This window comes from Aquila chrysaetos, chromosome 10 (assembly GCF_900496995.4).
Source record: "Aquila chrysaetos chrysaetos chromosome 10, bAquChr1.4, whole genome shotgun sequence".
Classification (NCBI taxonomy): Eukaryota; Metazoa; Chordata; class Aves; order Accipitriformes; family Accipitridae; genus Aquila; species Aquila chrysaetos.
In genome coordinates this window covers 9170152-9190978 of record NC_044013.1, presented here as the reverse complement: position 1 = coordinate 9190978, position 20827 = coordinate 9170152, and the positions used below count along the sequence as shown (strand labels likewise).

Sequence of the window (20827 nt, the reverse complement as noted above, 5' to 3'; positions counted from 1 at the left end):
GAACAGATTATTACGAATTTCATCAAACTTTATGCTAGTGAAGGAGAAAAGCAGCCTAGGTGTGTGTGTTTGGACTACAGGTCCCGAGATGCTGCAGTTAACCTTAGGCTGGTGACCAGCAGTCCCCCTTTAAGTCTCATCCTGAATCAAAACATAGCAAAAATAGTAAAATCCAACAGTAAGGGACAACCAGTTGGGTGGGGTTTTTTAAGCACAATTATGAGAATATCAGGAGGTGATTGGACTTATCAACTCTCAAGGGCAAGGAATTTAATTTGATACACTGTTTTATTCTCTGTTTCTTTAGTGAGCAAACAATTTCATTGTGCAATTAAGAAATGTGAAGTTTTTACATAAGTTATAATACAATACAACTGCAAAATATAGATTCTAGCATTAGGAAGATAAATATAAATACTGCTGTTTCACTAACTATACCTCATAAAGTCAGTGCACCTCGATTTTGTATTATGAAATCTTTTAAAGTTAATGTGTTATCATGATTTCCAGTATGTGGCACTAATATTCAAGGTAGAGTTGTTTGAGGAGGAGGAATTAATTGCAGATGGGAAAAGCAGTTCAGAAATTTGGAATTACAGTGCTAGAGGATTTCATTTAACTCCTGCTTGTACTTTATTTTGTGGTAATGGTTCATTGTATTCAAACGATAATTGACACTTTAAGCCAGATCCCGTTCTCTGCACAAGAGCTGCTTATGATTGATCTGCAAGCCAGAAACAAACACAGCATTCTGCTGCTTTATTTTTCTTCAGTATTTCTTCAATGCAGAAGAATTCCCGGTGATGCCATCTGAAAACGTTTGCCAGGGTAAAGAGGCTTGTGGCTGTGTGAGGCATGGACAGAGGGTGTGCCTGTACTTGACTCATCTTTACTGCTCCAGTGACTGATCGGGACTGATAGTAAGAACTGCAAGGTAATGTGCACTGGAAATCATGCTGATATCTAGAAGCCTCAGGATTTGGCAAGCATAAGGAAGTAAAGCCAAATCTGTGTAATCCTCAAGAAGTCTGGAGGATATGGGGAAGGAAATTTAGACTGACAACTGTCTAGGTCTTACTTTATTCTGCCTTGCACCGTTACAGGCATTTACATCAGTGGAAAGTGTGTAGAACATCATCACTGTGGTTTGATAACATTTTACAATGACTTTGCTTTCCAACAGTGTGGATAACCCTACAAAGTTCAGTGCACAAGAGAAATAGACTCCAGGCACCTTTTTTCAGCAGAGTCCAACCTTGCTTAAAGAGATGCAAATCTAGGATTATTTCAGTGAATTCCTGCACATCATCCTACGTTTGCATAAGAGCAGGTGAAATCTAGAGTTTTGCCACCACTGTCCATAACGTACCCAAATACTTTTGGGTTTTTTTTAAGTATTTTTGCTTAGCTTCCTCAGAAGCAAGGATTATAAAATCAAAGTCGATGGAAACAATGAATGTATTTTATCTAGGTTCCCATATTAGTACAAATGGCTATAGTATCTCGGCAGAGTTGCAGGTGTAGGTATAATGCAAATTATGTGCTTTTAGTGGGAATATCACATACTGATTTACTGTATGTGACATTGTATATAATAACTCTAGAGTCGGACACTAACATAAATTGTCCATAGGAATAAACAGAAGAATCATTTTAAAAGTGTGGCGTGAATCAAGACACCAAATGATGATGCTTTCTAGTAAGCAAAAGTTAATTTCCTCAGTGATAGTCTGGAGAATCTGAAGCTTCCTGATTATTGCTTTGAGGTTTTTAAAACTTTATTAAGATGTAATTGTTTCAAGTAAGTGCATTCACCTTTTTGGTAGTATAAAACAATGTAGAAAATGATGCATATGTCAAGCCAAAACTGAACAGAATGATTTGTTGTTTCTCAACAAGCTGCACTTCCCCATCGGGTGGCTGATGGCCTGTTGCTTTTGAACAGTGCCATACAACTGCCAGTCAATCTCCCAGACTGCGGTGCCAGCTTTGAGATGTGGCAGCAGATGGGCTGTGACAATGGGTTATTCATAATGTGTGTGTTCCTCCTTGTTTCCTGATTGCAAAATGCACGTTAAAGGTTTTATTTTTCTTATTTTCAGAAGAGGTCTTAAATGTTCATGTGAACTAAAAAAGAGTCTGTAGGTGAAAAAGCAAAATAATCATTAATAGTCATTCACTCAAGAACTTTGTATGACCTCTCAACTGTCCACTATCTTTGCTAAAGTACTTGAGTACTTTGTCAATTTTAATACTTCCCTGCCTTACAGGGGTGCTGTGAGTATAAATACGCAATCATCCTCCTTCTGCAGAGAAAGAGCTAGAACTCAAACTAAATGCTAAACCTCACGAAGGGGCCTCAACATTGCCATACCTGACCTTTAGGTTCTTTCCTCAGACTGGAATCCAAGCGCTGAACTATGTTTCATATAAAATGTACTAAAGACAGACACCTTAAACCTGAGTTTGTGACAATGTAACCACTGTACAGGATGTTTGGGCTTAGCCGTTGAAAATGCTGAGGAGAGGAGGTACGTCTGAAATCTTTCTGTGACTCCAGCAAGGCAGTCACGGGGATATATGTTCCAGAATCTTCTTTTGGAGCTGGTGTGTTTAACTTGTCCTTTTGTAAAAGACCCATGACTCACTCTTATTTTAAAACTTGATTGAAGGAAGAGGTAATGGTGCTTGCTGTTAATATACAGTCAACTTTCCATCACCAATAGATGGCCTGACTAGGTTTTTGGGGGGGGTGGGTGGGGAGGAAAGAAGAGAATGTATGCTGAGATTCCAGCTGACTGGCTGGAATAATAGCAGCTAGGATACACTGGAGAATGGGACGAAAAAACACATAATATTAGTGCTGCTTTGTTGTTCTGAACCATAAGTCGTTCCCTGCAAAACCAAACTGGAGGAATCTGGACCACTTCCCTTATTTAGCTCAGGGATGGTATGAATTCACAGAACCAGATTAGGTGTGAAAGTGGTGCAGCAGCATTTGCCTGGAACTGGTTCTGAGGTAATAGGTCTGCTGGGCCAGAACTTAAGTGTGCCTGTATTGCCCTTCTCAGATGAGTGTCTTGTGTACATATGTCTCATTTGGCTCAGATTTGGCAGAACTTACTGTTTCAGGCTTAGTGCTTGGTCCGTAGTCACTTTGGATTCTTGCAGGGCTTATTTGCTTGGCAGCTGGGCCAAACCTGACCTGGCTCAGTACCTCTCATCTGTAGAAACAAAGCTACTTATAGTTGGGAAGCCAGCTTAGCCTGATAAACAGATCTTTGTGTCAGCTGAGCCTTACCATTATATCAGGCATTTTGCTCCCCTGCACTTCCTGCTGCTAGAATGGAAATTTGGCTATAATAGCTGAGCAGGTAGCATGGAGTACAGATCTCCTGTTTCTTGGTCAGATGCTCTGTCTTCAGCCTCGCAAGGTTCAAATTCCTATTTCCAACTTTACAGGAGGGTGCTGTGTTGCCTCACTAGCAGTTTCAAACTGTGATACCATGCAGCTAAGAATCATGCGTCTGTGCAGCCAGAGGTAAGGAATCCAAAAGCAGAGCCTGCTGATTAACCTACTCCTCTGAGAGAGAAGAGCCCCGAGTCCCTATTTCTGCATACACATTCTTTATTGTGTGAAGTAAGGCGGTCTTGGGAGTAGAGCTGTAAGGGTGTGCTAATCAGTGATCTTACAAGAGTCGTGACACTTTTTATGTTACCTTTTCAGAGCCCTGTTAGGCTTGGAATCTTGTCCTGTTTTACTATAGAAAGCTGTTTTCACCTTGACATCTGGAAATGTTTGTTGTGAAGGGGAGGTTTTGGTGTAATCATGTCTGTTCTGTGCAACATTTGTTCTACCACCAGGAGAGGGCACAGGCAAAGCAGAGGGCAGAGGCACTGGCAATCCACATCAATGTAGCAGGTATAAATAAAGGTTTGGAATACAAACTAGAGTAGCACTATTTCTACTGGGTTTCAAAAAACAAGGTAGTGGCTTCATTTTCTAGATTTATGTATTATTGTATCACAAAAAAAAAAAAAAAAGAGATTGTTATAAACTTAATTATTAAACGGTAGTGAGGAAAAACAATAGTGTATTTGCTGAATGGGCATGTTTGCAAAGAGATTGTCACTTTTTTCCTGAATTCATTCAGGTCATTACTATGACAAGTATGTACTTTATCATCCAAAATGAGTATGTAGAGCAATGCAATTGCACTGCAGCAAGAAGTCTGATGCAGAAGAGGGTGTGCTTTTATTCAGGAGACACCGATTTATATGGGGAAGGTTAGGATTGCAGTGCCTTATCTGAATATTTATTCACAGAAGATCTGTATTCTAGGGCAGTCGCGCTACTACTGTTCAAAAGTATCAGCTGCTAAATTACAGCATCAGCACACATCTGTATTAATACACTCCATTTTAAAAAGTCATTGGGGTGGTAGATAGATAAGATCTTTGCATTATTTGATGATCATTGAAATTGCTGTAACATAAGTTCACGGCATTTTTAATAACTATGGTAAGAATTCTGATTTTTAGATCACATGCAAATTTATAATCCCTTTTACTTCCACTTAAGTGGTTATCTTGGAGTCTGATTCTTCTCTCTCACCACTTTTACACTGGCACAGTGTCTTTTATTTCAGTACAGCAGAATTGTAGCCAAGAGGTGCATCAGGCCCAAGACATCTTCCTTGCAAGTGAAATTGAGAGGAATCAGTGTTTCCAAGTGTTGTCAGGAAAAGATGTGGTACAGCGCAGAACTTGACAAGTTCTGCAGATGATGAGCTTTCCTTGAGTCCTGATATGTCAGCTTATGTGTGTGGGTAGTCTTCTTTATTTACTCCGTTATATGAAAATTAGCTATGGCATAGGGAATACTGGCTAGGAGGGTGGTTAGGGATGTTCTTTCTTGCAGGACATAAACAGCATATAAGAGCACCACTCCATGACAGTCTTGGTATTTTGTATTTATTCATTTCTTTAACCTTTTAACTATAGAAGGCTTTTAGGGGGAGAGCTTTATTGTCAGTCATGATACTTGTTTTCTTTGAACAATCAAGAAAAATAGACAAAGAAAACTGTCTAGCACTGTGAGATGCTTGTGGTAGGGGAGAACTAATGTGAGCAAGTCTCAGGTCTCTTTAAGTCTCTTTAAATTACTGCTTTTAGGAAGCTGGGCTTATGCTACCTTTTTGATTGGTTCCGCAGATGATGAGGTTGCAGCATAAGCTATATTATATTAGTTGACAACAGATAATCCGTCTAGAACACAGACTGCATGAATATCTTTATCCTAGTAAGTGCTTTGATCAGAAATTTTTGCTTTTTGAGACACACAGAAGAATCCAAACATGAAACACAAGTGGAGAAAACCAGGCCTTTTAAGCTATATTTCTCAGAAGCTGCTTATTTTCAATGGCTTGTTTAGATCTGCCTTAAACAAAGTTGTAAACACAATTTCTCTAAGTGTATACTAGTGTTTTCCTGCTCACTGGTGCTAGCACAGGGATAGCTAGTCCTAGGTGCTGAAGATCTATGTTGCTTACTAGAAGTTCTAGTGCTATATGGATCCTGAGACTGTGTCACCTACCAGAAGCATGGTTCAGTTGACTTGGTAGCTGATGGTTAATCTGAACTACCAGGTCTGAAAGTAAGTCAGCAGAGACTGCAGGTGACACCATCGTTGGTGGCCCATATGACCTTGCCCTGTCTTGTGTTGGAATGGTTGGACTTGCCACTGTCCTCTCTTGTCAGAACTACTCCAGTTTTCCTGCCCCAGGGTTCCCCAGCTAAGGTGGTTGTCACCTCTTGGAATATTTTGGCATATAGTTTATGGGGTCATAACCATAATGTCTCTCTCAGGAGAGACTGATCTGAGTTGCAAACGTGCTAGATGACAAATGCTGGAACTGGAAGAAAGATGGAGTGAGGGTAATGAATTGCTGGGTTTGGATGCATCTGTGTTAACGGGCAGACTGTGTCTATAAATTTGATTCTAATTGAGTACTAAAGGATACTAACATCAGTGTGTTCATATTCAGATGTTTGCATTTTCTGAATGTTAGTACTTTCTGAATGTTAGTACTTTCTATTCCTTAGTTTATCTCACTGAATTTCACTGTAATAATGTTGCCAGTTAAAGCCAAATGATGGGAAGGCCAGAAAATGCTGAAAGCCTATCGTTTCTGCTACTAAGGAATGTTGTTATCTTTCAACATGGACATCCTTGACATCAGCTAGTCTAGCTGCAATATCACTAATGGAGAAGCGCAAGGACACTAATAATGGGTTTGGCATCATCTGACAGGGCACATATCTGTCCTCTAGAAGGACAGAGAAAGAAAAAAAAAATTATTTTGCTTACTCAACAGTGTATTGTTCAGAATCATATTCATAGCTTAGGAAACAAAAATCATCATTCACCCCTTTCTGACATTTACAAGACATGACAGTGCCCTTATAGAAATAATATGTTCTGATAGTTTTTTTTATTTTCTGTAACTCTCTGGCATATAGTGCAGTGGGCCTGCTAAAACCTGAGCTCAATTTCTCCAGCTAAAAACCAGATGGGAGTAGACATACCTAAGAGGAAGGATAGAACTTGGAAAGTATGGAGAAGGCCCTGTGCGATTGTCTTTTACGCCAGGTGACTACAGGCATGTTTAAATGTCTGGATTTTGCCACATGATGCATTTCACAAGCATTTAAATGGTTGGTCCAGAAAAATGCTGAACTGCCACTGACTTAAGCGAGCTGATCCTTTCCTGGGATGAATGACTTAGAATAAAATCAGTAATAACTTACTTACTGGATGATTCCTGTCTCCAATCTGTTTTTAATATACTGACCAATTTTTAATTTAATTTTCTAATGTATTGGCAAATTTTATCAGTGTATGGAAAGGATTGTTTAAGGATTGGCAACCCAATTTTCCATCAGGCACTACATATGTTAGACTCAGCAGCATGGCTGACACAATGTCACGAAATGGGTGTAAGATTCTGTCATTGTGCCTCTTCCTAAGACTCCATTAGAAGCCTTGTTCCCTGACTGCAGCTCTGCACCAGTGTCTTCGCCTTCTCCTCATTCATTGACTGGATTTGTCCCCGTTGTGCTGCCCAGAACATTCACATGAGTCAATCTCACATGCTGAGACAAAAGCAAGTTGGTAGGGTTGGATATGATAAAAAAAGATGAAGGTTTTGTTAAGACCATCTGTTTGCAAAAACACAAAGTTTTTGTATATTTAAAAATACTTTTTGGTCTTATATCTAATAACATTTCATACAAAGTATGTCCATGACGGACCACATTTGTTCTTAAAAAAGCAAGTTTGGGAACACTGATGGTAAGATTTTTGTTCTGTTGTGGTAATGAGTAGAAGGTAGGTGGAAAGTTTGTAGTTGGATCTCAATTTCTGCAAAGGGTAATGGTGGAAAAATGAGAAGCTTAGATTTGGACCATCAAAGAGAAGATGTATGGGAAGCCTAGAGCATACGTTGGCCATCTATATATTGGTGAACTTTGCCTTCTGTGGTTTCTGAACATAAAATAGTGCTTGCTGTCCTCCTGTCAGGAAAAATGTAGTATCAGAGGTAATGCTACACTGAGGTTTCACTTTGCTCAGATCAAGATATTTCTGTCAATTATAACCCAGCAGAACATTTGCTAGTATGACGTTTGCCAGAGTTTAAATAATTAAAAATGAGTTGTCTTCAGCAAATAAATAAAGTACACCTAATGGAGCATTATCTTTTGAATATCCTTTCTGTTCATTACCTGTTTTGTCATAATATCAGTCACTTGCAATGGCTTGTTCAGCCTTTTTGGAAAATTCTCATTATAGAAGTGTACTGCCTTCTTCCTGATTGCAGGGCGATAGTAGATTTTGAAAATAATAAAAATGAAACCCTTTTTAATATAAATCTTTTCAGTGGTAGTACTGAAAGCTCTTTTTAAATAAGTTAGAATCTTTATTCGCATTGTGCAGCTCGGGAAACATTTTGTGAGAACTCATCCAACAAGCTAGTAGTATAGCTGAGTTAAATAACTTGGGTCTCCTTAAATCTCAGCTCACTGCCCTAGTCGTGAGGACAATCAGGGACCCTGCTGCTGATTTAGTTACATTTTCTCTCAGGTAGATGGTGATTCTGTACAGATCTAACACTGACTGGAAACAAGTGAAAAAAGAAAGAGTGAAGATACTTGTCTTTCCTCTTCTTACTCTGCTTCCAAATTGTGGAGCTGGACAAGATTCAGTCACATCTCTAGTCTGACCAACAGCAACCAGAGGGTAAGGCTAATTCATGCTTAGTGTCAGTAGGGTGTTTCCAGGTGCAGAGCAACAGTGCAGCAATGTCATGCCTTTGCCACACCCTGAAACGGATGGCTGTGTGAGTTGCTATGTCCATAAGGAAATCTCACTATTCCAGAGCAACTGTTCCGATAAAGATTTTTCTTTTACATCAACTCCATTATTTGGCAAAGTAGTGCATGTACTTCTCTGTACAATTATCAGATCAGAGTCTTCCTTCTGTTACACTTAGAAAATCATATTTTAACAGAATTTCTTTGGTAGAAATATGTACACTGCACTTAATATGCTGATTCTTCCTACCTTTATAGCTTGTTTGCTCTTGAAGGACCTGGATGTCATTTTTTAACTTGGGTGTTGGCAAAGTTTCTTGCCTTTATTCTTATATGAACAAGCTGGGCTTCTAAAGCCTGTCGATCTTCTTCTTCAAGGACACCTAAATTTGAATACGTCTAAATTTCAATGAGTGCTAAATTTTGCTCCAAAAAGTTTTAATTAATTAATTTTAGGCAGCTAGGTACAGAAACATCCTAGTTGCAGCTGCTGGTTACTTCTATTTCATTTAAGGTTTGAAGTGGGGCAGAGTTCAAATACATCTAATGTGTTTTCATCGGGAGTTCATCACAAAACTCAGTTGTCATGGTAGAGCCTTTTCCATCCAACTTTTACGTAATAGCTAAGTAGTTAGAGCAGCCACCTCGGTTCGCTTACTTCCTCAGTTCTTCTTATTTCATCTCTGAGAATTGTGCCCTTTCCTTTAGGTTATAAAATGATCTGAGTGCTAATGCTTTCCAGTATGCTCTTTGAAAGTTGGCTTATGTGCATTTAAGAATCCAGAAATCCTGAGGTCCAAAGAAGAACAAGTAAAAGGATGCCTGATGCTGAATCGTAATTGGTAACATATGCAAGCAGGGGTGGAAGATGCTTTTCTTGGGTTTCGAACCGAGAATTGCTTCAGTTTTACTTAATGGTATAAAGAAGAGTGGTGCAGATGCTAAAGAATCTCAAAGCAGATTTCCTTTTTATCTTACTTGTGATTTTTTCCATCTAATGGTGGAAGAATTAACCACACCCAAATTTCTCTAGCTCTGTGATGTACACATCATAGTGTGGTCAAATTCACTGTGATCATGCTGTGCAAAAATAAGAAAATGCTTTTTAATTTCTCTGATGTTTGGCTAGAATCATGTCTTCTTTAGGCAGAGTATAGTTATCTGTAACACTAAATACAACTGCTAATGTGTTTATTTCTAATAACAAACACAAGAACTCGTACAATTTGTACAAATGCTTTGTTAGGGAAAAATGAAGGTATGAGAGTAATGTGAATAAATATAATAATAAGTAACTTTACATAACAATAAACAAAGTGAAAAGGAATAATGAAAAATACATCCACTCTTGTCTGAATGCCACTGTGAGCTATTTTAATGGGAAATTTTAACAGAATTGAAAAAAAGAATAAACTCAGTGTCTGAATTATTAAAATCATCAGAAAGCAATTTGCTTCAATTAAAGACTTAAAGATGCTCCCAATGCTTTGATTAAGAAAAAAATTAGAAAGTTTCTTATTCACCTCGGCAGGCATCTCTGCAAAATGGAAGGTCCCTTGTGCTCCTCTGAAGCCATTTAATGCATATATGAGCATGGATTCGCAGAACTATCTATAATGCATATAGTGCTTTCTGCTCTCAGTGGCTTTTTTCCCACTCTCTTTACGTCATTTGCCATTTGTGAGGGTTGCCAGGGTAATGACCAATCATCCCTGGAGAGATGCCTGCTAGTAAGGACAACATAGGCTTTCTCTTTTTTAGTATTCTGCAGTATGTATTTGAGAGCTATTCTAGCATCAAGATTGCAGAACTTTTGTTTAGTTAGTAGGGAGTGAAAGTTTACAGAGTATGAAATAACAGCTTACAACTATTGAGGTAAGTGAGGATTTTTCTTTTCTATTTTATTAACAGCTCTGTCTGGATTTATTCAAAACATTGAGCATCATTACCAATTTTTTTTTTTTTTTTGCTATACGTGTATCTGACCTTGAAATTAGTAGTAGCAGAGAGGTTTTGCCTAATTTGAACAATGAAATCTTAGTAGTGCTGCATATACAGCAGGTCAGGATTTTATTCTCTTTGTAATTATGAATCCCACAGACTTTCTTACCACTACATTCACCATATACATCCACTCATCCCAAAATTATTTTCAGAAGAATTAATTAAAAACAAAAACCCCACAGTGTGTTGTAATGCAGATTACAGAGCATTAACTGTGGTTGCCTCTAAGGCAAATGGGAAGTTCTGAATAGTTTTCATTGTACTGTATGTATATAATAGGCCACATCAACTGGAAACTGAAAATCCAGAGCTGAGCCCTAAACTATAAGATGTTGAAGATGTTGAACTCCTCTTGTTTTTAAATTTTGTCTATTAAATAGACACTTGCAGGCTCATAGGCTAACTCTTTGTTCACCTGCGGGCAATGAGAAAATACAATCTCCAGATTGCAGAATTTTTTTCTGGAACTGATGATATCAGTAGAAGCTGGTGGTGATAAGTGCCCTGCAGAATGGGCCCAAATTTTGTTCTTTTGCATATGAGGGCACATAAATAATACGTAGGAAAGGAGGCAAAAAAAAAAAAAATCCGTTCAGAAGTTCCCAATGACCTCAGAAGTTTCTGTGAAGTATTTATGTGTAATCTGGGTTATGACACATATGACTGAAGTGGTTGCTTTGGGGTGGGATGATTTGTTGTTGTTGTTGTTTTAAATGAACTACATTGGAATTATTTTGAGTCAAGAGCATGTTTGTTGGTACAGTCCCCTGTTTGTGTGCCAGCTTCCTGGGAGAAAGGGACAATCGACGAGGTTGTTGTATTGTTTTTCTGTAGAATTGCTAAGGAATCAAAGTTCAAAACAGTAACTGACTCATCAAAATTACTATTTGCTGCTTACATCTATTTTCACCTATGTATGTGCTTCATATCCTGGCAATCTTACATGTCGTGGTGGGCATGACATACATTAACCAGAATAAAGCACATACATTTATTTCGCTCTGTTTCCTGCTTAGTGTAAATAAATACAGAGTGTGAGTTTGACTCACACTTTTCCCCAGTGGAAATATATATTTGGGGCATTTAATTTAGCATGGTAAATTCCAGTTGCTAAATTTTAGATGTTACTTTGTGTTCAGATATGTTTATGATAGCTTTGCATTATCAAAACAACTGGAGGACAGCAGCGAGTCTGGATGTGTATATATGAGAGAAGAGAATTGAGAGTGACAATTTTAGTCTGAGGTGAAAATGATCTTTTCATCAGGCTGTTGAGAAAGTATGTTTGTTCAGAAAGTAGACCCGTTTCCTCTTTCTAAAAATTGTTACTGTTTTTTTGAGATATCTTATCTGGATATCACTTTTAAGCAGTTTAAGATATGAATAATAGTTAATTGCTTACACTGGAGGAAAAAAAAATCAGTGAGATCAAAGAAAATTTATCATTATCTAATGTTCCTAATTTATCAGCATTCCACATGATTCTACCATTTTTAGTAATCTAGGAAGCAAAGCCACAAAAACATAATTTTGTATTATTCTAGGTGGTGTCTTATGACAGAAAAATAATATGATGACAACTAGATAAGGCATATTAATCTGTAAAGTAGGTTTTCAAATGAGAGATTGAGAGGTAAACCTTTCTGGAGAAGATGGTGGGTAGCAAGCCTCAGTCTTTATCTTTCTGTTCACCTTTTTCCTGTCTATCTGCTTCTCCATCTCTCCTTTTCCAACTTGAAAATGCTCTGTGACTGTATTGTGCAAAGAATACCATTTGCTTTCAGACAGTGGGACAGAGAGACAGAAGCTGAATGGAGGAGAAGGGAATGAAGTCTACATTGTCAGTTGTTCACAGTATAATGTCTGTCAACAATTAGGGCAAGGCATTTGTGGCTCTGAGGAGTGATACAGAAGACAGGCGATTCTGCAGCAACAGGTCTGAGAAATCAGGAGGCAAATGGACTGGGAGTAATGAAAGCAAGCTGTAAGGTTAGGTGAAACTAAGTGGTTTTAGCAGTGCTCATACTGGGAGTGCAGTAAACTAACCAAGTAGTAGAAAGCTCCAGGGAGCAGGATAGGAAGAGACAGGGTTCCTGGAGCATCTTGATGAAGCTGGTATGCAGGGTTTGGGGTGGTAAGCTGGGGAGGATAGGTTGGATAGAGACAGACACTAAAGTTTGAGATGCAGTATTTACCCATGACACGGTATAAGTGCTGTTGAGCAATTTGACCCTTTTAATGCCATGTCTATTGCTGGAAACTTTGGAGTGGTAAATTCCACTTGTTTCTTTATCTTCTACTTTTGAATACATAGAAAACAAGAGGAAGAATTAACAGCACAGATTGATCCACTGATGAAAAGTCAGGCTTCAGACCAGGATGATAAATATGGCACAGCCTGGAAAATGAGGAGATACTCATGAATGGGAAGACAAGTTAGGATAACAAAAGAGAAGCAGTGCTTATCCTAGAAAGATTGAGACATGCTGGATAAGTGCAAGAATATATAAAAACATTCCGTAGCTGAAACTCCTCATCCCTTGAGAAAGAGAAGGCGAAAAATAAATGAAGGTGAATAATCGAGTGAACAATAGTTTGTAAACACAATGTATGACAAAGTAAATAATTATTGATAACAGTATTAGTACTATCATCGCACTGGACAGCTCAGCCTAAACTCTGGTCTTTGCTGTTAGAGGTTAATTTTCCCGAGACCTGATAGATTATTTTATCTGATAGGTGTCATGTATCCATGATCTGGCATTACCTTTTTTGTTGGTTTTTCTAATTTTGGTGGTTTTTTAGTTCGTGACTGTGGTGATTAATTAGACCATCTGATAAAAAATTTACTAATTAATTTTTATCTAACCAAAGCCCTATGGTTCTGTGTTTTGTTGCTGTTGTTTGGAATCCAAGCTGTTACTGTGTTACCTGGGCCTGACTGTCCACTGCTATGAATAAGCATAGCTGTATTACTTCTGAGATCTGGTGACATAACTCCAAAACTCTGATGTGAAATCATGAAATGCATGTATTCAGGGCATTAGAGAAATAATTTAATAGCATGAACTTAGTTAAAGTGGCACCAGAAGGCACAGAAATATCTACAATATAAATGTCTGATTTTATATTGCCAGTTACTGGCATTTTTTAAAAAGAGTGGTGAAAATGTGCTTTATCATCCAAAGCTACAATCCAGGAACACAGTAGAGGCATGCAGAAGGAAACTTATTGTTACTTGACCAGAAGTATGCATAGTTAAGAAAGACTGAAATTTAGTATGTATTACAGTACTTTTCAGCGTCTTTCTTAAAGTATATGTTAAGGTTCACCTTGAACAAGTAATTAGAGAGAAAGTGTCTTGCGATTTAAAACAGAAGTGGTTGTCAGAAGGTGGGCATTTTAAAGCACTTTACTAAAAGCTTCCAATTTATACTTTTACTCCTATTTTCAAATGTTTTAACTTGAGTTTCATTGCACATCTGTAGGCTCTAAGTTTCAAAGAGACATAGATGCTTTTGAACATTGGAAAACTTATTCCTGAATTGTTACATATTTACTGAATGATGTTGGACAAGTCCATTAGACACTTTAGGGCTTGCTTCTTCCCATATGTCAGCTGGGAATAAGTAGTATTTACCTTATAAGACTATGGACGTTATCTGTTATTCTTTGAGTAGTCCTGTTGTTCAGGGCCTAGTTGCTTAGATACGCAAAGTACTACAGCACACAGCTCTCTGAGATCCCCCAGTTCATCTTGTTTTTCTATTGTAGTTACAAGGTCAAGTTGAAATAATCCGTGTGATTATAAGAACTTGTATGAAAAACTTTCCTGGAGAGCAACATCTGTTATCTGGTGGTAATAGTGATTCAAAGGAGCTCTCTGGGAAGAGAATACAGTCTGTCTCATATGCACAGGATGACTCAGTAGTTCACATTTGGAAAGACAAACATTCTCCAGGCCTTACAAATGTGATCCTGGAGGCTCATTACATGCATTATGACATGCTTTTGTGAAGCTCTCTGACACAGCGCAATGTGAATGGTTTCTGGCAGCCATGATCCTGTCTTCCCCAGAAGCAGAAGTGATACGAAATGATCTGCAGTGCCAGTGCTGCAGACTGATTCTCATTCTTCTCTGATTCCTCAGTGGCAACGCGTGTGGCTCTCATTTCACATGCTTGGTGATAAAGCTGAGTAAGGGGTGTAACACCTAAGGACTCTAACAATTGCTGAAGTCCCGGAGCCTTGTAAGTTCTGACACAGGTTACCTTGTATAAACTACCCTGTAACATGATAGGACTGCCACACATGTACCCATTTATTGCTAAGTGTTTAAGAGCTGAGACTATAGTTAGCCTTGAGTTAACTTGTTTAGAGAAATTATATTACTCTGATGAGTATTATGGGCTATGGACATGCACATCAAATTTCACAATGATTTAATTTTATTTCCCATTTTATCTAAAATTTGAGTCAAATTCAGTCCCCCTATAACATGACTGAGCTTGCTGTTTCAGGCCTACACATCAAAATAACCTTATAGCTTCACCTGGATAAGTGAATAGGCATCCTACCTTCATGTGGTGTTGATTGATGACTGCAGTTCGGTTTGACTGAAACTACACAACTGAACTACATATGGGTGTTCCAGTCCTGTCTACTTTCACAGAGGCTTGCATCTTGCAAACATTGCCCTATACAAATAAAGCTTGTAGGTGCTATGTAGTAACATTATGTAAAATGCTATAGACCTGAAATACTGTACAGCTTAATTGAGTGCAATTCCTATTGACTTCAGTGGATGTTTTATTCAATTAGGGACTGCAGAATTTAGATCATTGTCTTTGGCTTACATCATTGCAAATATTATTGATGCTTATAAAGCTTTCAGGGATCTTTCAGGCTTTTAGTCCACAAATTGACTGCAATATGAAAGTCTTGCTCGGGGGTAAGAGGAGTACTTATATCCATCTCATCTTTCATTTACTTATTCCTGAGTCTTTCTGTGCTATTCCTTTGGGAGTGCTCATATAAAATATGCAATTTAACAAAGAGGGGGAAAGTAGGGTTGTCTCAATATAGCAAGATTCAAGTTTCATTTTGCACATTAGAAGTATGCCTTTCATAGTTTCTTGCCTAAAATGTAGAAGTGAATCTGATTAATTTTAATTCTCATAAAATGATGAAATTAAGGCACAGTAAATTTAGAATGAATATTGAGGAAAATTAACAGTTTCCCAGGGGCAAGCATGAATACAGTGCTTGAAACTTCAAAACTATGCTGGTTGGAGCACTAGAAATTTTAACAAAAATAACTAACCTGCTTTGGCGAGAAGGGGCTGGATGGCTTAAAAGAATTTTTACCTTTCTAATCTGCATGCAATATAAAGACAGGGCCTGAGTTACTCTACATGAGCGGCACAAGGAGGCCTTGCGTAACTTAATTCTGACCACTCAGCCTCTACGCACAGTAGGAATATGGATAGATAGATATCCTTATGCTGTCTCTGTGTTAGGCCCAGAGAGAAACGGAATACGGTTTCTACTCTTTTCCATTCAGTGCTTTCAGGAAAAACAGTGAGTAAACCATTTCACGTATAGTGCGTGTAATTGCATGTAATACTTCTTTTTATCTAGAATCAGCAATGAAATATCTAGAAAAAAATATATGAAAGTAAACAAAAACAAAAGAGGTTGGTAGGGATGGGCACAAGGACTTTTAGGACATGTATTGTAGAAATCTGATTGCATTTCAGGCAATATAGTCTCACTATAGATCTTCCCGGAAAATTGTGCAGAAAGAGCTAGGAAGAGTCGCGCATATATACATGCATATTTTTAGGTCTATTTAGTAAAATTTGCAAAATGTATCTATGGGAAAATTGATACACATGCTGGCTAGAACACTGACTCTATTTAATTCTGTTGTCTTAGGTGAGGTGAAATTGGACTTGAAAAGAAAGGTAGCCTCCTTATAGAAGGCATTTTTTTTCAGCAGCAGAGAGCATAATAAATGTTATCTGTCAGGGAAAGAAACAGGCTATTTAAATTCAGGCAGCATAGCATCTTCAGGCGGAAGGGCTATTTTTAACTTCAGATGTAGCTTAATTTAGAAACTGAGCAGTTGAAGTCCCTTTTTTTTTTTCCCACTCCTCCGACTGGAGATTTTTTATAATGATTGTAGATATCCTTGTGTGAAGATACTGAATAGAACAAAAAATACATTATCCTGAGCTTCAAGGTCGTGAAAATATACAGCTAAACAAAGCAGATTTGCGGCAATATTTTCATACATGTGTAAACACAGAGATTAGATTAGATTGATGCACTATTTTGTAAGCATAAGGGCCACTTTGGCAATTTGCCAGGAGGCTGCATATGATTTTTATATCCATTTATTCAAGATCTTACCCAGATCTGTATTATTTTATGTAGGAAGTGCTGTAATTGTGTATAGCCCTATACCACACATGATAAAGAGAGTGTAAATTTCAGTGGTTTCTGAGGGAGAAATATTTATGAGAAAACTGGCAACGATTCCCTGCATTGATTTTTCTGAACCAGCTTCTTGTATTTGGCTTTGTTTGTAAGTTAATCACAAGAATTGAGAAGCTCATCTCGTTACAGAAGATATTCAGAATTAAGAATTGCAGATTTGACTCTATTAACTGATTACAGGCTTTTTAATGTATTCAGATTCAGAATATGAAAAAATCCTCTCACAAATGGAAGTACTTCCAAGATGGCTTGTTGCAAACAGTCTTCTTGCATAATTGCATACTCTATGTCACTCAACATTCATCTATTGAATTGCAATAGCATTTCAGCATAAAACTCGATTCTAGCTGAGTTTTATAGTTTACCTGTTCAAGCTCAGCCAAAAGCGATTCTGAAAGCTATTCTACTTGTGTAACAATAACAAAAAGCAGAGAGAGACATGTGCCATTGCGACAGAAATAATTGGGTTATTAATAAGCTGAATGTGACATGGAAAAGTCGGCTCTATTTCTGAGCATAGTGACACCTTTACCATTAACTCTTAAGCACACACAACTTCTTACAGTTTCTGAAATTTTGCTTAAATGGTTGAGCATTTTTTCACATACAGAAAAGATAACTTTTTCTGTAGCTACCTAAAATCCTGCAATTATAAGTGAAAGCTTCTGCTGCCATTTATTCTTTAACTTATGACAGCTAAAATTAGAGGCTTTCATTCCATTGTTTTTATACACGGGGTAGCATGATGTAATGTAGTAAGAACATCATAAAACAAGTTAGAAATTTAGAGTTATAATCATTAATGTTCAATGTAGGTTAAAAAGAAATACCATTTAGAGCTGGATTACTCCTGAATTGCCCACTTGGAATGGGAATTCTTTAATCTTCCTCTTAAACATTAGTTTTTGAGGAATGCTCCTTTTCCCGGCTACTTTCTGTGTGGAGGGAATATGGGAGTTAGCTTAGAAACTAAGCTAGAGCCATTAGAAACTAAGTTAGAGCCATTAGGGTCTGCTGTGGGGTTTCCTTAATTCTCTGCTGGCCAGACAAACCTGAGTTAAGGCTGAACTTAGTCTCTGGGAGGCATTTCAGTAGTGCTATCAGACTAGGAAATTCAGACTGTGATGCCGTTTGGATTGGGAATGGGCTCTATTGGACATGGGGGAAGCTTCTAGCAGCTTCTCACAGAAGCCATCCCTGTAGCCCCGCGCTACCAAAACCTTGCCATGCAAACCCGATACAGAGCCCTTTCTTAAAGAGGATTTTCTTTATAATAAAGCAGATACATTGCACCAATATTTGCTGAAGCATTTCAGCTTTAGAAAGAGAATGTGTTTTTTCTCATCAAAGGCTTGATCTGAAGCTTGTAGCAAAAGAAACATGCAGCACATACACTTTCTTGTTTTAGGTATGTTGGTATGCTGTCAGGAGGCAGGATTCAGTTTGCCTATTAAAGAGGTTTAAAAAAAGACTAAAAACCATCCAAAAGGAGCAGTGGGGTTGTCACGAAAAAGCTGAAATCTTGTGGAATCAAGGGTAATATTTTTGGTCTTAAAGAATCACAGGATATACTTTAAATAGTTTTCTGAATCGCTTTATAAAATCTAATCGGCTTGAAATTATAACTGTCCATTTGTATCCACTTTGTTTTCAGTCAGTTTGTGGTAAAGAGGAAAACAACTGTTTTGAGAGCAAATAGTAATTCTATTTTCAGGCATTCTAACTCTTAGATAGCAAAATGCATCTGTGAAGAATTATGGTGATACACAGATGATGAGGCTTAGGTAAAGCTAGACTTTGAGACTTGAGTTTCAAGTAAAGCTAGGGTTTCTAATAGAACAGCACTAAAATACTCCAAATTATCCTCAGGAGATTTCTGCCATTTTAGGCCAAACTCTTCTGATGAGATTATAATTATAGTCACAAGTAAGGCTGAACTAGAAAACTGATGACTTTTAGTTCTGGATCCAACCTAATGATAATAATTAGTTCTTATTTAGTAGTTTTCATCCACAGATCTCGAAGTGTTTTATAATGAAGGTCAATATCATGGCCTTATTTTACAGGAATGGAAACACAGCAAAAGGAAGCGGATACCTAAACTCAATGAGCAGCTTGGTAACAGACCTAGGAACAGACCCAGATCTTGTAACCCAGGTCTGGATCTCATGTTCTCCCCATCTATCAAACCAAAGCAGTATTTATATTTTCATGTGTGCATCTGAAACCTACTTCATCATGGCTTGGACTTGAATTTCTAGTAGTGTTTCCGATGGTGATGATATAATCCAGAAAGGAAATAAAAAAACCCAAAACAAACAATACCCAGGCTCAGATTTTCATACCTTGTGGTTTCCTACAAAATTCCTGTCTAAATGTCCAGATAGTTTTGTGTCCCAGAAACATGAGTAATCCAAGCAGGCATTCAGGTACTACCCTATTAAGAATAACAGAAATTCCTCCGTAGGAGGATGGCTGGATAGCATACCCCCAGGGTTTCATGAGCAGCCCCCTAAGACCTGCTCAGTACCATGCAAATTCTTCACTTTTCCTCCGGAGGGACTGAGATATGCATTCCTGAATATACAGTACTCTGCTGTATATCGTGTGTCTTTACTCTTTTATGAATCCTTAGCATGACAGATTCCATGTTTCCCATTTTAAAGTGACTGCTGTGGAGCTGGGAATATTTTCTACAGGCATTTACATCTCTGTGACCTCCCTGAGAGACACTGACATCTGCTCCATAACAAAGTGAGCCTGGTTTCCCTCTGCCTTTCCTCCTCTTGGTAGCTACCCGCTATTGTGACTGGGTCACTTTAAGACTTGGTAGTGGTCCATACTATAACCTGCAGGCTGGATCCAGATCCAGTGTGTCCAGCAAGGTCTCAGAGAGAGATGGAACCAAGCTGTTCAAGCCTCCTGACTTGTATCTCTCTCTGATCCCAAAACAGTGATTGCACTCTTTGCTGTCTATTTATATAGTCTGTGTAGACTGTTTCCATTGGCAGGGAATCACATGCTTAATGTACTGGCTCTTCCATATGAATTTTATTATAATTTTTCGCTTCAAAAAGTTTAAGCCTTCTCTTCTGTGTCACTTGTTACAGAATTTTTTCACTCAGCAAAGAAAATGTATCAGTGTTTTCCATGCCCACAAATCACAGGAGGGAGGACGTGCAGTAGACTGGAGTTTTTATTCATCAGTATGCTGTCGTCTTAGAAATGGGAGATCAATTTTATCGAAGTGTGACAAATTACAAGTAGTAAATAAATTGATATTCAGGTGAAATACAGGAGACTGTAACAGTCATACTGTGTATCTAATTATAAAAATACAACATGCTATGCCTGTGTAGGGTTTTTCACAAATCAGTATGTAAGCAGTTCACAAACATACATAGGCATCATCATCTCATGTTATATAGATAGGGACATCTTTCATCTTGGAGAAGATGGTCATAGATGAGGTACTAAAAATAGGCAAATTTAAGAGCGCATGCTCCCTAGAGGGGATCAAAGACTGAGATGCTGTTTAGACATGCAAACAATGAGAAGTATCAGAGCAGGAAAGAGTGTGGTTGAACCAGTTAGCGCACTGATAAAATCTGCTACTTCTAGCTTTGGTAAGATTTGTGAAAGTAATAGAAATGGAGTGCAGAAACACAGGGAAAGCAATGTGTAAGGCAGTTCCTATTGCCTAACCCTACATGCCTAACATAGGGCCCTAAATGAGGAAGACAAATTTTCCTGGGCTATTGAGAGATTAAATGCAGAGGACGTTCTTTCAGAAAGTAATTCAGAATCCCCAAGTACAGCTTCTGCTCTGAAGCACCTCTAGAGGAGCCTGACACTCTTCACTGATTATGTAGGAGACTTAGGTAAACTAACTGCTTACCTTAAGCCCTTGAGTTAGGTATTAAAGTTAAGCAGTGGTAAAAACCCAGTC

At 38.1% G+C, this 20827-nt stretch overlaps 1 protein-coding gene across 2 annotated transcripts in view; it reads left to right on the top strand.

Moving 5' to 3' along the window:
• Positions 1-773: 773 nt before the first annotated feature.
• Positions 774-20827, top strand: part of GNB4 (G protein subunit beta 4) — a 76193-nt gene continuing 56139 nt past the window's right edge. The window contains exon 1 of one of the 2 annotated variants that reach the window (XM_030028542.2): positions 774-934. The gene's annotated coding sequence lies outside the window, so the exon portion shown is untranslated. Of the gene's footprint in view, positions 935-10229; positions 10249-20827 lie in introns of those variants that run through there. The other variant, XM_030028543.2, reaches the window with a different exon arrangement.